The sequence below is a fragment of the Mytilus edulis genome, chromosome 2 (assembly GCF_963676685.1).
Source record: "Mytilus edulis chromosome 2, xbMytEdul2.2, whole genome shotgun sequence".
In the NCBI taxonomy this organism is placed as follows: Eukaryota; Metazoa; Mollusca; class Bivalvia; order Mytilida; family Mytilidae; genus Mytilus; species Mytilus edulis.
In genome coordinates this window covers 501,878-517,289 of record NC_092345.1, presented here as the reverse complement: position 1 = coordinate 517,289, position 15,412 = coordinate 501,878, and positions in this window count along the sequence as shown.

Below are 15,412 nucleotides of genomic sequence, written 5' to 3'. Positions count from 1 at the left end.
TCGAACAACTTTTGTGAAAGTTGGAAGTTTGGTCAGCTATAATATCCAGAAACTCAGAAATTTGACATTTAGTTTTATGTCGTTCCCATGGTTGATATAGTCAAGCGTTCAGTTTTAATAGGTATATGGAATCCCCCTGTTTAATTTACCTTTGAGTTATGTATTTGCGTTAACAAAATGATGGTTATACAATCGTATACTATACACTATTTCTCTTTACACCATGCATTATACTCTTTTAAAACCATACACGTTTTATCGGGAAGTTTACGCCATACAATGGATATTTGTAAAATACTATTTGTTTCTGCAGGATTACTCCTACTTCCAAAACGAATATCCATATTTGTGGAAACATTTAGCAGTTTCAGACCAAAGTATTATATGGTATAAAACGAGTATATCAAACAAAAATGTGTAACACCCCTTCAAGATATATAGCCAACGGTTTTTACCATCACGGAAACTTGAAATAGCAACAGGACAGGAAACGTCGTTATGTTTCATGTGTTTCTTAAAACAAGTTGTGAAAGGAAAGCGTTGCTACATTTTTTTTATAAATTGTGGGATGAAAAGTGACAAATTGGAATAACAGATTTAAAAAGTACATTTTAGAAAAACATAATGATGTTGTTTTTTTGTTGTTTTTTTTTTAACCAAGACAAGGTGGATAAATTGTTTGTTTATGTTTCTCTATTCAAAATAGAGCATATATCGACCGAATATCATTTGAAAAATCTTTGGAGATGAAACAATCAATGGACGCTTCACAGCTACAAAGACTTTTTCAATTAAATCGTTGAGTGACGAAACATTTTGTTTTATTCAAAACGAATGTTGCAGCTATGTTAAACGTCAGATTGTGAAGAGCAATAAGACATATCCATCATGTGAAACGTGATATGTTTTCTAGTCTAGAGGACCTCAGATCAAATCCGATTAATATGACAGTCGCATAAATTCCATTACATTCACAACGATGTGTGAACAAAACAAACAGACATTAAAGATAAAAATGTAAAAACTTGTCTTCAGCAGTCAACATTGCGTTATCATCCTAATCACTATAAAACAAACAAATGTATAAACAAACATTTACCGTGACAAAAAATTACAATGATGCGATGTATAAATACAGAGCCACTTTATATGTAACAAAGAACAACAAAAAGGCAGATAATCAAAGCGCATTTAATATAAAACTTTACCATAGCACAATAAGAACTTTTCAAGGTGGTATATAGAAAATAGTGAGACGATATACAACACAAAACAAGCAATAATTCAATAACAATAATGCAAACACAGATAAGGAAATATATTTCTGAGGTAAAACAGCCTTGGTATTTCAAAAATAAAAGTTTGGTAAACAGTTGATTTATAATTATGACCATATCAATGATAATTCATGTCATCACAGAAGTGCTGACAACACAACTGAAACAGAAACGGATGAAAACCACGTCGATGTTTTTTTAAATGAAGACAAAGATAAAAAAAAAAATCTTTCCCATGTTGAAAGTAACCTTAAAATGTATTATAGAATTGATTATCAAACTAGTTTGAACAGCAGAGCTAATTGAGAATATTTTTCTTTCATAAAATGAATATATACGTTTATATACCAATATTGAGTTATTTACTTTTAGAACGATAGGTCATTTTTTTGAATGCTGTACCTCTATTTTATGTATAGATTCTGCGTACTGATGTTGTTTATCATCTTAACAACGTGTTTTATAGTTCTTTCATTTGTCTTTTTTCTATTATTAATATTACTTTTACTGTTGAATGGTTTTATGTGATGTCCGTTTGACGTGGCTCGGTACTTATAAATCTCGTCAATGTGTTTGTATTGTTTTTCATTTTTTAGTGGTGTGTCTTGTATATGCGACTTTTTGTATTTCTTTGGTTTTTTTAACGTGACTCTGTACTTTAAAAGAACCCGTCGGTATTATATTGTTATATTTTATGTCATTATGATATATTTCTATTATGAATTACAAAATACGTTGAACCACTAACGTCAAAATCATTCAATCACGTAGTGGAATTAACTATTTGTGGATTTTTATAAATTCTATATATAACTTTTGGCACATTGAACGACAAATCTATGTGACGTATAAAATTTTCAGACGTCAGACACACAAATCAATGAACATGTTTGTAGATAGATGTTTTTGTGTTCTGTTAAATTGTTCCTTTTAAAATTGTTATACGATGATGACTGCTGTACCAATATTTTGACTATTTTATTTATTGTGTCTGTTTAGTTATAACGCATCAATGTAAATATAACGGAATTCGATGAGACTGTCATCAAAGTCAGAGGGTTAGCGCTATAAAATCAGGTTTAATTCACCATTTTCTACATTTGAAAATGCCTATACCAAGTCAGGAATATGACAGTTCTTGTCCATTCGTTTTTGATGCGTTTTGTTATTTGATTTTGCCATGTGATTATGGACTTTCCGAATTGATTCTTCTCTAAGTTGATTTTACTTTTTACGTTTTTTGTTTATTTTTTTATTCAATGATAAATGTCAATATCATACAAGTGAAAGGTTTAGCTAGCTACAAAACAAAGTTAAGTGTTAAGTTACCAGTCTACATAAGAAAATGCCTGTACCAAGTCAGAAATATTATAGTTGCTATCTATTTGTTTGATACGTTTTTTGCTTTTGCTTTTTGATTACGGACTTTCCTTTCTGAATTTTCCTCGGAGTTCGGTATTTTTGGTATTTTGCTTTTTTCAATGCATAGAATAATGACCTGTACAAAGTCATTATTTCCTCGTTAAAATATATATTATAATATCCTTAAACATTTAATTTAATTATCGTTATTGCGTGTTTTTGAAATATATATTTTTTTTAATTTTCCATCTTTGATGGGTTAAAGAAAGAAACAATCCTTTCTTCCGTTTATATACGGAAATTTCAAAAATCGTCATTGACGGGCTTTTTAACTTTCGAAACAAATAACGTGAAGTTTTGTAAACTTTTCGCTACAATAAGGGGACATTATGAGAGATGAATTTTATAATGCAAAAGTATTCATAACACTTTTAAAACAATCCAGCTGTTCGTTTTCTCGTTTGAATTGCTTTACATTGTCCTTTTGGGACCTTTTATAGCCGACTATGCGGTATGGTCTTTGCTCATTGTTGAAGGACGTACGGTGACCTATAGCTAATTTATGTCTTATTATGTTGGTCTCTTGTGGAGAGTTGTCTCGTTTGCAATCATACCACATCATCTTTTTTATATTTACAGATACAACACATACGTTTGCAGAATCTTGAAAATCTTACTGATTCACACTTTATTGGAAATCATACTTCGACTTTCATGTAGGAATATTCGTTTACGTGTTACAGGCACATGCATAATTCCTCTCTTCGTTCCCGTTTTTAATTAATTACATCTTTATCTATCTTTAACTCTCTAAAATGTAAATGATTATTTTATATGCAGTTCGCATTATCGAAAAGATATACCATAGCTCTAACAATCCTAATCTTTCAACGACTCTCCGTAGACAAAAAGAAGACTTCTGGATTAGACAATTGGGAACTGCAACACCGTATGGCTGCAATGACAAAATTGATGGTATAGGTATTCTATCTAGTCCTTCGTGTAACTCGGTGAATGTGATGAATATTTTCAACTCGACTCCTCGACGTAGACGCAGTCATGGTCATCGTCATTATACATCACCTTCTCTGCATAATGTCTCTATTAATGACTTGCTGTCATTCATACAAAAGCCGTTAGGTATTCATCACATTCGCACGAAACTTTATTCATTACCCCTTACAAAACTTCATTCTCTGTTCAATTTATGTTTGGAATCCACTGTTACAAATCCTCATTCAAACCAATACAAACTTCAAGCTATAATTTCGGATATTGCAAGTCACAGACTTTTCAAGCCAGTTCGTATTGGAAAAGATGAAAAAGAGAAAAGATCTTTTCTAAATCTTTCATTTGCCAACAAAGGTCTCGATGGCGTCAACCTAGGCAATATCCTTCATCATAAATTAGTTCAATCGAAAATACCTCCTTATTTCAAAGACCAGTCTGTACCAATAATTTCTTATACCTATACCAAACCTATTGCAACTAAAATTTTCAATTACAAACGCGTTTTGCAGAATCTCGATATTGACGACTTCAAGTCTAAACCTCCTGACTGCACTTGTGCTAGTTCCCAATTCATATATAATCCTGCTGGCCACGTTATTACCGGTGACCTTAACATTGTTAATAACACTTCTCTACGAAATGTGTTATCGAAAGGTCCGAAATATCGTGAGCCTAAATCCATCAATTGGAAATACAACTTTAAAATTTTGATGGACTCAGTCGAGGATTATGCCAGGCAATGGGCTAAACGTGAAAAGGAAGACGTAGACACTCTATCCGAATGGATTAAGGCAGTGAGGTCGTTAATACAAATCAGAATCAAGAAACTGAATGGGTCCATCAATGCCCATGCTACGTCAATCTTTAAAGACCCAAATGTTGCTAAACACTTATCCGACCTCCATGATAAATATGTTGTTGTCCCCGCAGACAAAGCCCCAAATAACATCGTTTTTGTCTGTAAAAGTCACTACATTAATTGCTTGATAAACGAATTAGGTATAGACAATTCACTTGGAAACTCAACATATACCCTCACGACACTTACCAAAGAGGAAATCCTGGATAATCATAGGTCTGTTTTTTGTTCCTTTGGTATTTCAACCAAAGATGAAGAACTGGATCTTCCATCACTGTATTGGATACCTAAACTACATAAGTGTCCTTACAAACAACGGTATATTGCTGGGTCTTCCAAGTGCTCCACGAAACCTCTTTCTAAATTATTAACATCTATTTTATCAGCAATCAAAGACGGGCTTCAAAGTTATTGTGAAAATGCCTATTCTAGAGGTGGCGTGAATCAGATGTGGATACTTAAAAATTCCTAAAATCTTTTAGAGTACATACAATCTAACTCTCTTTCATCTTGTAACAGTATTAAAACATTTGACTTTTCTACTCTTTATACAAGTATTCCACATTCCAAACTAAAAGACAAATTGAAAGAGTTGGTATTACTTTGCTTCATCAAAAAGAATGGCCAACGTAGATACAAGTATCTTGTCTTAGGGAGGGATAAATCATACTTTGTAAAGAATCACTCTGATTCAAACAAAAAATTCTCTGAAACCGATATTATCAAGATGCTTGATTTCTTGATTGACAACATATTTGTAACGTTCGGAGGACGTGTTTTTCAACAGACTGTCGGCATCCCAATGGGAACAAACTGTGCCCCTCTACTTGCCGACTTGTTTCTTTATTATTATGAGGCTGACTTCATGCAGGAACTTCTTAGGAAGAAAGATAAGAAGTTAGCAATATCCTTTAACTCTACTTTCCGCTATATAGATGACGTTCTTTCACTAAACAATTCAAAATTTGGTGACTATGTGGAACGCATCTATCCCATCGAATTGGAGATAAAGGATACTACAGATACAGTTAAGTCGGCTTCATATCTTGACTTACATCTAGAAATTGACAATGAGGGTCGGTTGAAAACAAAACTTTACGACAAAAGAGATGATTTCAGCTTTCCAATTTCTAAGTAGCAACATTCCAGCAGCACCTGCATACGGGGTATATATCTCCCAATTGATACGATACTCCCGTGCTTGCGTTTCCTATCATGATTTTCTTGATAGATGGTTACTGCTCACAAGGAAGCTATTAAACCAAGAGTTCCAAATGTTGAAGTTGAAATCATCCCTTCGTAAATTTTACGGAAGCCATCACGAGTTGGTTGACCGTTATGGAATAACCGTTTCACAAATGATATCGGATATGTTCCTTACGTCGTAACTACAATCCCCTTCTCTTTCATGAATGTGACCTACCGAATTAGACTATTTACCGGATTTGTAATCACATAAGCAACACGACGGGTGCCACATGTGGAGCAGGATCTGCTTACCCTTCCGGAGCACCTGAGATCACCCCTAGGTTTTGGTGGGGTTCTTGTTTTTTATTCTTTAGTTTTTCTATGTTGTGTCATGTGCACTATTGTTTGTCTGTTTGTCTTTTTCATTTTTAGCCATGGCGTTGTCAGTTTATTTTAGATTTATGAGTTTGACTGTCCCTTTGGTATCTTTCGTCCCTCTTTTATATATAACAGCCACGTAATTTATAATCGGGAGGGGTTGACATTTTATCCAGATTCTCTGTTGGAAAAAAAATATATATTCTCATTCAAATGAAAATTATTCTAAATAGATCAATTCGTCAGCAATTGTTAAAACAATATGTGTTGTTTTTTTCGCGATGAAAATGTCATGAAGATATAGAACACACTTTGGTACAGTTAAGTTCGTACAAATTGACTTGAATTTTTCATACAGTCACCATTATCGAGCGGTTACTTGCTGTATGTCAATGTATGTCGTGCAAAATCCATTTTATTGGACCTGAATAAAGATTTCTACTACTACTACTAAATTAAATTTAATGGCGACTACCCTTGTGGGTATTGCGCCAGATTACCTTATATAAAAACATTTCAAGTAAATGTTTTAAATTTTCATTATTTAGGTGTTAGCCTATATTATATATTCATATTATAGAAATTTTGTGAGTTTATTTTTTTTTTCCCTTAAATTTAATTAATCTTGTTATTTAAATCTGAGCTATAGTGTGTATTTTAATTATCTTGATTATCTATTGGTTAATTTATATTACGAAGAAAAATATATGTGAGCTTATTATTCCGTTATTTGTAACTTAGCCTTCTTTGTTTATAAATATTAAATGATTTGGTAGGTAGGTGTGTTTGTTTTTTAAACATGAAAACTGTAAGTATCATATACTTTTGGATAGACATATCTGACTTTTACAAATATGGAAATCGTAGAAGGGGTCTGACATATTCCCGTACATGGTATACACATTAATACAATTATACCCACTACAAAAGTCTAAAAGTCTGAAAAGACCAGTTTTTGTCTTAATTTGCATGAACTTTTACTTGACATTCTCCAAAAGTATGACTTGTGTCTTAATTTTTCTTGACAAATTCTCATTTATATCAAATTTGTATGAAATTTACTTGACATATTCTCGACATTCTGAATATGGTCTTCAAATTTCTTGACATATTCTTGACATTTGACTACTGTCTTGAAATTTCTAGACATGTTCCCGACATTCTTATTTTTTCTCAGTATGGCTTGACATATTCTGAACATTTTGAATTGTGTCTTTAAATTTACTTGACAGTTCTGAGTTTTACAAATCATGACCAATATTCATGATATAACTTCAATCTTTATTTCTCTTTATATAAAATACAGTTGTTTCAAGTTACACTTCAAAAATAAAAGTTGGGCATGTGAAATAATTGAAAATTTGGGTATATAAATATCTTTACAAATGCATATATGGCTATGAAATCTAATGTATAAAATAATTCAAATATGGGTGTGTTGATATAAAACAATTTAAAAATGGGTTTTTAAATAATTACAAATATTGATTCCTAAATCTTATAAATTAAATGATTAAAACCAATCATACTGTAGACATATTTCAATCTACATTCATACTATTCAATGTTTATATGGTAAATAATTATTGTACCAAAATGTGGCTTATATAAATAGCAATTTATGATGATATACAAATCATTCATTTAACAGAAGAAACAATTGTGTAATGTCATCTGTTGGAATATATATTAAGTATTGCACATGGACAGGATGTTCCTCATAAAAATAAGGTATTCCACACCCAAGAGTACACGCAACTGTCAAATAGAAATTACTGCTTTACCTGTAATTAGCCATACAACTTATGAGTTGACCGACCATGCCACTACAATTGTAAAAGTTTGTTGATAGATGAACATGAAAATCATCATTTTGATGAAGAAAAAAAATGAATTAAAATTGATTTTCTTCATCAAAATTATGAAGTTAATAATTTTAACATAAAAAAACAATGAATATTTCCCAAATATTAAAAGAAAAGTATTATCTTCTCCAGGCATAATAAAACAAAATGTATTTAAAATTGGTCCATTTTCTATAGAATTATGAAATGGATCTCAAAAAGACATGCATAATATAGATCTAAACATATTTTCTTTTACGGAAGGAGTTATCACAAATATTTATATTTGTTAAAAAATTATAAAATATTTAACACTCAAATTGGAATAAAGAATGTGTTTTGGTTGTCCTAAAAAATGAATAAGGTATTTGAATCAAGATTAGAACAAATTCTTTCACCTTCACAAAAGCCCCCCCCCCCCCCCTCTTTTTTTAGCCATACACACACACAAGGGTCCAAAAGAGACGCATGGTCACATTTTAAAACTGCCTACACGACACCTATGTTACATGTTTTACTAAAGAAAGCAAATTTGACTGGCAGTTTTGCGAACGGCAAAAATCTAAATGTTGTATGTCAGTAACTTCAACTTATATTCAAAGTAAAAACAATTAATTCAACGTTTAATAAAACAAATCAAAATTAAACTACATGGGGGATTATTCAGGGTATTCGAATTTAGTTGCACCAAAAGGGTATCTTATTATACCAAATTAATCCTTGATTCTGCAAAGTTTAGTTTAGCCATAATAAGTATATAACAGCAATAGAATGTCATAATCAGTGCAGAATAAGTCTGTTCACATTCTAAGGCGAAATCTATACTGTTGAGATAGCGTCAAGACATATTTAAGACTCTCAAGAATGTGTCGAGACATATTCAGACATTATTTAGAATGTCAAGAATATGTCAAGACACATTCAGACATTATTCATAATGTCAAGAATATGTCAAGACAGATCGAGACATTATTAAGAATGTCAAGAATATGTCAAGACAGATCGAGACAAATTTAAGACAGTCAAGAATTGGTCGAGACTAATCCAGACTCTTATCAGATGATACCGGATGTGTCGAGAAATTTTAAGACAATGTTCATACTGTCATGACACTTGTCAAGAAAAATCAAGAACCTTATTAGAAAAATTAATACTATGTCAAGAATTTTTAAAAATTATTCAGACAAATTAAGAATGTCGAGTAAAAATTTATGCAAATTCAGACAAAAACTGGTCTTTTCAGACTTTTTGACTTTTTTAGTGACCGCGGCTCGTACGTCCTTGGTAAATTGTGATTCTCTGTATATTGAATTTGACTTAAAGATAGCACCCTCACTTATAAAAGTTTCTTAAACTTACGTTCTCTGAGAAGAAAAAATATATATAAATTACTGTGTATGCATAATGAGAATCTATAATGTATTGTTGTAACATATTTGTGTGTAATAAATTGTAAGTGTTCATGTTTGCAGTTATGTACAGTATAGATGTATACCAGAGAGTGCTATCTTAGTAGTACTTGATTTAGTGTACGTACTACTTTAAAAATAAAAACTTTCGTAGAAGTTTTAGTGCCGTATATTGTCAAATTCAACGGGGTTATGTTTCTTATATTTAGAAATCATAACTGATAAATGATACCCTCCAGCTCTTTTACAACTATTAAAAAGCCGATATTTAGAAATGAAAAAACTAAGAAGGTTATGCCTGCCTCATATTATATATCTACCGATTTCTAAACTTTATATCTAGATTAATAAGTGAGTTGTATTTCACATTAAAAAAAAGGCGTAGGCTATATTTAAACTTAAACGCATCAAAAAAGAATATTCCACTGTAGTGTGGCCGGTAAAATAGGATGAAAATTCTAAAAATCTTTGCAGATTTTTTATATTTTTTTTTAACGTTATATAGATAATAGATATAGGAAGATGTGGTGTGAGTGCCAATGAGACAACTCTCCATCCAAATAACAATTTATAAAAGTAAACCATTATAGGTCAATGTACGGCCTTCAATGCACGGAGTCTTGGCTCACATAGTAGATGTGGTTACAAACAAAATAAAACTGTTTGCAGATGATACTTGTCTATATTGTGTTGTACATGATGAGAGATCAGCAGCTGAATCCCTGAGGCAATATCTAGAATCATTAGATCAATGGGCAGGAGAATGGGGTGTAACCTAGCTTCAATGCAGACAAAACCAAATCTATGTACTTTACGAGAAAAAGTAATATTGATGTCACATCATTATGCATGAATGATGCACCTCTAGAAAATGTCTCAGAACATAAACATCTTGGTATAACCTTATCATCTAATGCCAAATGGTCTAGTCACATACAGGATATTTATTCAAAAGCTTGTAAACGTCTTAATATTATGAGATATTTAAAACATAAGATTGAAAGACTTTATATTGCATTTATAAGGCCTATTTTAGAATATGGGAACATAATTTGGGATAACTGCACACAAGAAGAATCAGATCTAATTGAGTCTGTACAACAAGCTGCTGCCAGAATTGTAACTGGGCTTCGAAAGGGAACTCCTAGATGGAAATTATATAAGGAATTAGGTTGGGATTCCCTCCAGAATAGACGTCAGAAAAACAAATTATTGTTTCTTCATAAAACTATTTCTGGAGATATTCCTAATTATATTGCTGCTGATATCTTGTCGTATACAAACACTAATGACCAGTATGGACTGAGGAAAAAAAGGGAATTTAAAACTCCTCAGTGTCGAACCACAGCCTATAAGAACAGTTTTATTCCACATACTCTCGAAAAGTGGAATTCACTTGATGGGGAAGTTAAACATATTTTAAGCTTTACAGGATTTAAAAGAAAACTGGATGAGGACATAAGTCCTTGTCCTGTTTTCTTTTCCACTGGTTCACGTAAAGTTAATATAATCCACTGCCAATTAAGAAATGAGGCTAGTGATCTAAAACAACATCTTTTCTGTGATCATTTGTCAGACAGCTCTATATGTGCCTGTGGAGATCCAGTAGAAGATAATTTTCATTTCTTTTATGTTTGTCCAACTTACATTTATCAGAGATATGAGCTCTTTCGAAAAATAAGTAACTTTAATAATGTCAATCTTGATGTCCTACTACAGGGTTGCTCAGACTTTAATATTGATGAAAACACAGAGATATTTACATATGTACAACAATATATTCATGAAACTGGAAGATTTTTTATAATATTTCATGTGATACTATACTGTTTAGAAATCAGCTTATAACCACAGTGTACCACTCTTTAGTCTTAATTAAAGACAAACCTAACTTTTAACACAAAAAAACAACCAATTGTGTTTAGCATCTTTTTGCAAATAAATTTATATATATTTTATTTTATTTTTTTGTATTAGTAATTATATTTTCAAAAATCAAGAAATTAATAGTCATGTAATAAGATGGTACACTAAATTACTTATGTATTGCAAAAAAAGGGTCAATCAATTCTTGTTATTCATATAAATAGAACAACTTTGTTGCAGTGAGTTTGTGAACTCGAGTAAAAAATCATTTAATGATCTTCTTGATTCCTAACCAACACCTATTAATGTGGTATAAAATTCGACACCACCTTCAGTAGGTCTTGCTTTGACTTTGTTAACATAGTTATTTATATACGTATACACAATAAAATACTTCAAGAAGTGGGGGAATTGCCTCCCCTGACTCACTGCAACAACGTATGATCTATTAACTTGTCAGAAAATTATATACTATCATGCATGTTATTCAATCCATCTTGTATGGGAAAGGACTTGTATAGGCACTGCCTTTTGTCCAATCCCTTTGTTTAAATGTACATTTGATATTTGAACAATAAAATATTTTGAATTGAATTGGCTCACACCGAACAAAAAGCTAATTTTTAATGCTTATTTTAAGGGTTTTCTTGACGTGGAATACCCCGAGGAAAAACCTTAAACTATGCGTTATCTATAACATAAAAGTTTTTTTTTTTTTTTCATTTACATTTTGACGATCGTATCTTTGTTTAAACATTGTATCATCTTGTTGATTTTTAACCTTTAATCCCTATGTGAAGATCATACATAATAATGACTATTTAAAATTTACAAACTGGGTGTAAGTGTCTATAAAATACTGTAGTAAGATATTAGGTTACATGCAACTGATATTTAACGTATTTTGTTCAAATGATGAGGTCTTTTCAACAGGACAATTTAATATCATTTTTATGGATAGACGTGATGTGAATATCAGTAATCTGCTGCTACCTCTAATTAGTTTGAAATGACGTTATCAGTAATGTTTTGAACTTTTAAATTACTTTTAGCTATGTAATGCTACGCTGATAAACGAGATCAGTCACAACATGTTTTAAGACCGTTAGACCATTAAGAACATGAATATAAGAAGATATGAGTATGTAACTCACAAATATAATGTTTGGCATCAACAGATATTATAATTTTGAATAAAATGCCTTTTTAATCAGCGCGTGCTACTCGACACGTGACCAAACTTATTGCAAATTCCCAATCATCGATTTGTTAATGACAGTTGCGGAATAAACGTAATGGTTTAGTGTGGAATAATTTCACCAGAATGGAAGAATAATTGAGAATTTCACTTAGGGTTACGGCGCCTTTGTTTTATAATCGTAGAAGGGGTCTGACATATTCCCGTACATGGTATATCCATTAATACAATTATACCGCGGCTCGTACGTCCTTGGTAAATTGTGATTCTCTGTATATTGAATTTGACTTAAAGATAGCACCCTCACTTATAAAAGTTTCTTAAACTTACGTTCTCTGAGAAGAAAAACAATATATATATATTACTGTGCATGTATAATTAGAATCTATAATGTATTGTTGTAACATATTTGTGTGAGATTAATAAATATTTCATAAGAAATATAAACTTTAAAGTAAAAACAATGAGCCCAAAAACAATGAGCCCAAAATGTTTATGTGAGTTTTCACACCTGAGATATCAAATACAAATTACCTTATAATCAGTTGGTAATTAGTATCCAATTAAAGAAGGAATTTGATGAAGTTCAGGATTTCAGATTAACTTTTAACTCACCTAGTAATAACTATTCAATTGTTCAGTCATTTATGCTCTAGCTGACTTTCAACCAGTTCAGATCGCACAAATTATATTTCTACTATATTTTGCTTTAATCATGTCTTTTTAAAGACAATTTTCAATATATATTCATTATTGAAATATAGATATATTGACAGTTGTCAAACATATATTTATAAATACAAAAGTAAATAGATTGATATTAGTACTACTATATATTGCTTTATTTAAAGGCATGTCTTTTTAAAGACAGTTGTATAGCCACTATATTAGCACAACTTACTAGTAGACAAAATATCAAAATGGACAGTGGGTCTATTGTCTATATGCATACAGATGTATTACATCAAACAGAAATAGTAGATATTTTAACTAAACCTGAAACATCTCGTACATCGAAGCTGAAAACACCAGCCAAGTTAAATACTCCATCAAAACAGAAGGCTATGTCAACACCAAAATATACTAAGATATTGAGGTTTTGCTGACAATGGTGATAGTCAAGATCATCAGATACTTGTAACTGATAGTCTACCTCCAGTAAAGAAAGTAAAACTAAAGCCTATACCGATTGCATGGATTCCTGGTCTCAATTCAGACCATAAGCAAACTATATAAAATAATGAATGGTTATGCTCAGAGATTATCAATGTCTGTTGCACAATTATTTCAAGACAATTTCCGAACATATCTGGATTTCAGCCTACAGGACTTTCACCTGTCTTTGACGATGCTACCAAGTCTTGGTCAGAAAAAATTGTTAGCTTTTCACAAAAGGGATGTCCAACTGTACAAATACACCATACTGGCAAATCCCACTGGGTAACTTCATTGCAATCAGTGGACGACCAGTGTATAGATCTATGTTCTGGATAGCTTCAGTAAGACTTTTACTCTTACACCATCCCTTGACATTCAGCTTGCTGCTATTTATGGTCACGGCAAAAAGCAAATTTCAATTAAACTCCCAGAAGTCCAACGACAGCCAAATGGTTATGATTGTGGGATTTACTCTATAGCAAATTTGCTTGAATTTTGCTTTAATGGAGGTACTTTCAACTTCAAAAACAAAACGGCTTATTAAAAATATTATAACAAAAGAAGAGATATTAATACTTGTGTCGATCAGTTCAATATATTAAAGCATATATCGGTTGAATGTAAAATCCGTCCGGTCATTTTTTTTTTATTTTTATTTTTTTTTATTTAAATACATGTATATAGTTTAATTTTTCGTATGATATATTTATTCATCTCCAATGTTCATAAATTTCAGGGACAGATATGGTAAAAAAAAAAGATATTAACACTTGTGTCAATCAATTTAATATTATAAAGGCATATATATATCGGCGAATGTTAGTTCCGTCCGGTCACTTTTTTTGTCGCTCAGTTCAATAGAATCCATGACAAGTCGCCCCACTGGCAAGTCGCCCCACTCCTAGTCGCCCCACTTTTTTACCAACTCGCCCCACTTTTTAAAAAATCGCCCCACTTGTGAAATGTGTTAAATCCCGTTAATATTACTCCTGAAAACTCGCCCCACTGAATGGAAAACGATAAAATCTAGATTAACATATTATTAACCAGGATGAATGTAGTAAAGCCAACTCGCCCCACTCATGGAAAAAGATGTTATCCCGTTGTATATAACTTAAATTCCGTCAACATTACTCCTGCCAACTCGCCCCACTTATAGAAAACGATAATATCTAGATTAATATATTATTAACCAGGATGAATGTATTAATGCCAACTCGCCCCACTTATGGAAAAAGATGTTATTCCGTGAATATTACTCCTGCCAACTCGCCCCATTTGAAAGAAAACGATAATATCTAGATTTATATTATATTATTAACCAGGATGAATGTAGTAATGCCAACTCGCCCCACTTATGGAAAAAGATGTTATACCGTTGTATATAAGTTAAATTCCGTAAATATTACTCCTGCCAACTCGTCCCACTTATGGAAAAAGATGTTATCCCGTTGTATATAACTTAAATTCTGTAAACATTACTCCTGCCAACTCGCCCCACTTATAGAAAACGATAATATCTATTCTAAATTTAGAGACAAAAGTAACCAATCTGGTAATTGCTATGATAACAAATTGCTGTTAATTGAAATCCGTTAAGTATTATGATATATTGCATTATGATACAATTAACAGGTTTCTTTTCAATTGTTATGCAAATAACTAATCTTAAAAAAATACAGTTATTCTTCAATAATACGAAAATTATTTTTAAGTGGGCGAGTTTTTATATTTTAATTCTATATCTAAATATTACCGTTTTCCATTAAGTGGGGCGAGTTGGCAGGAGTAATATTAAACATGATGTAACCAATTTCACATGTGGGGCGATTTTCTAAAAAGTTGGGCGAGTTGGTGATCCA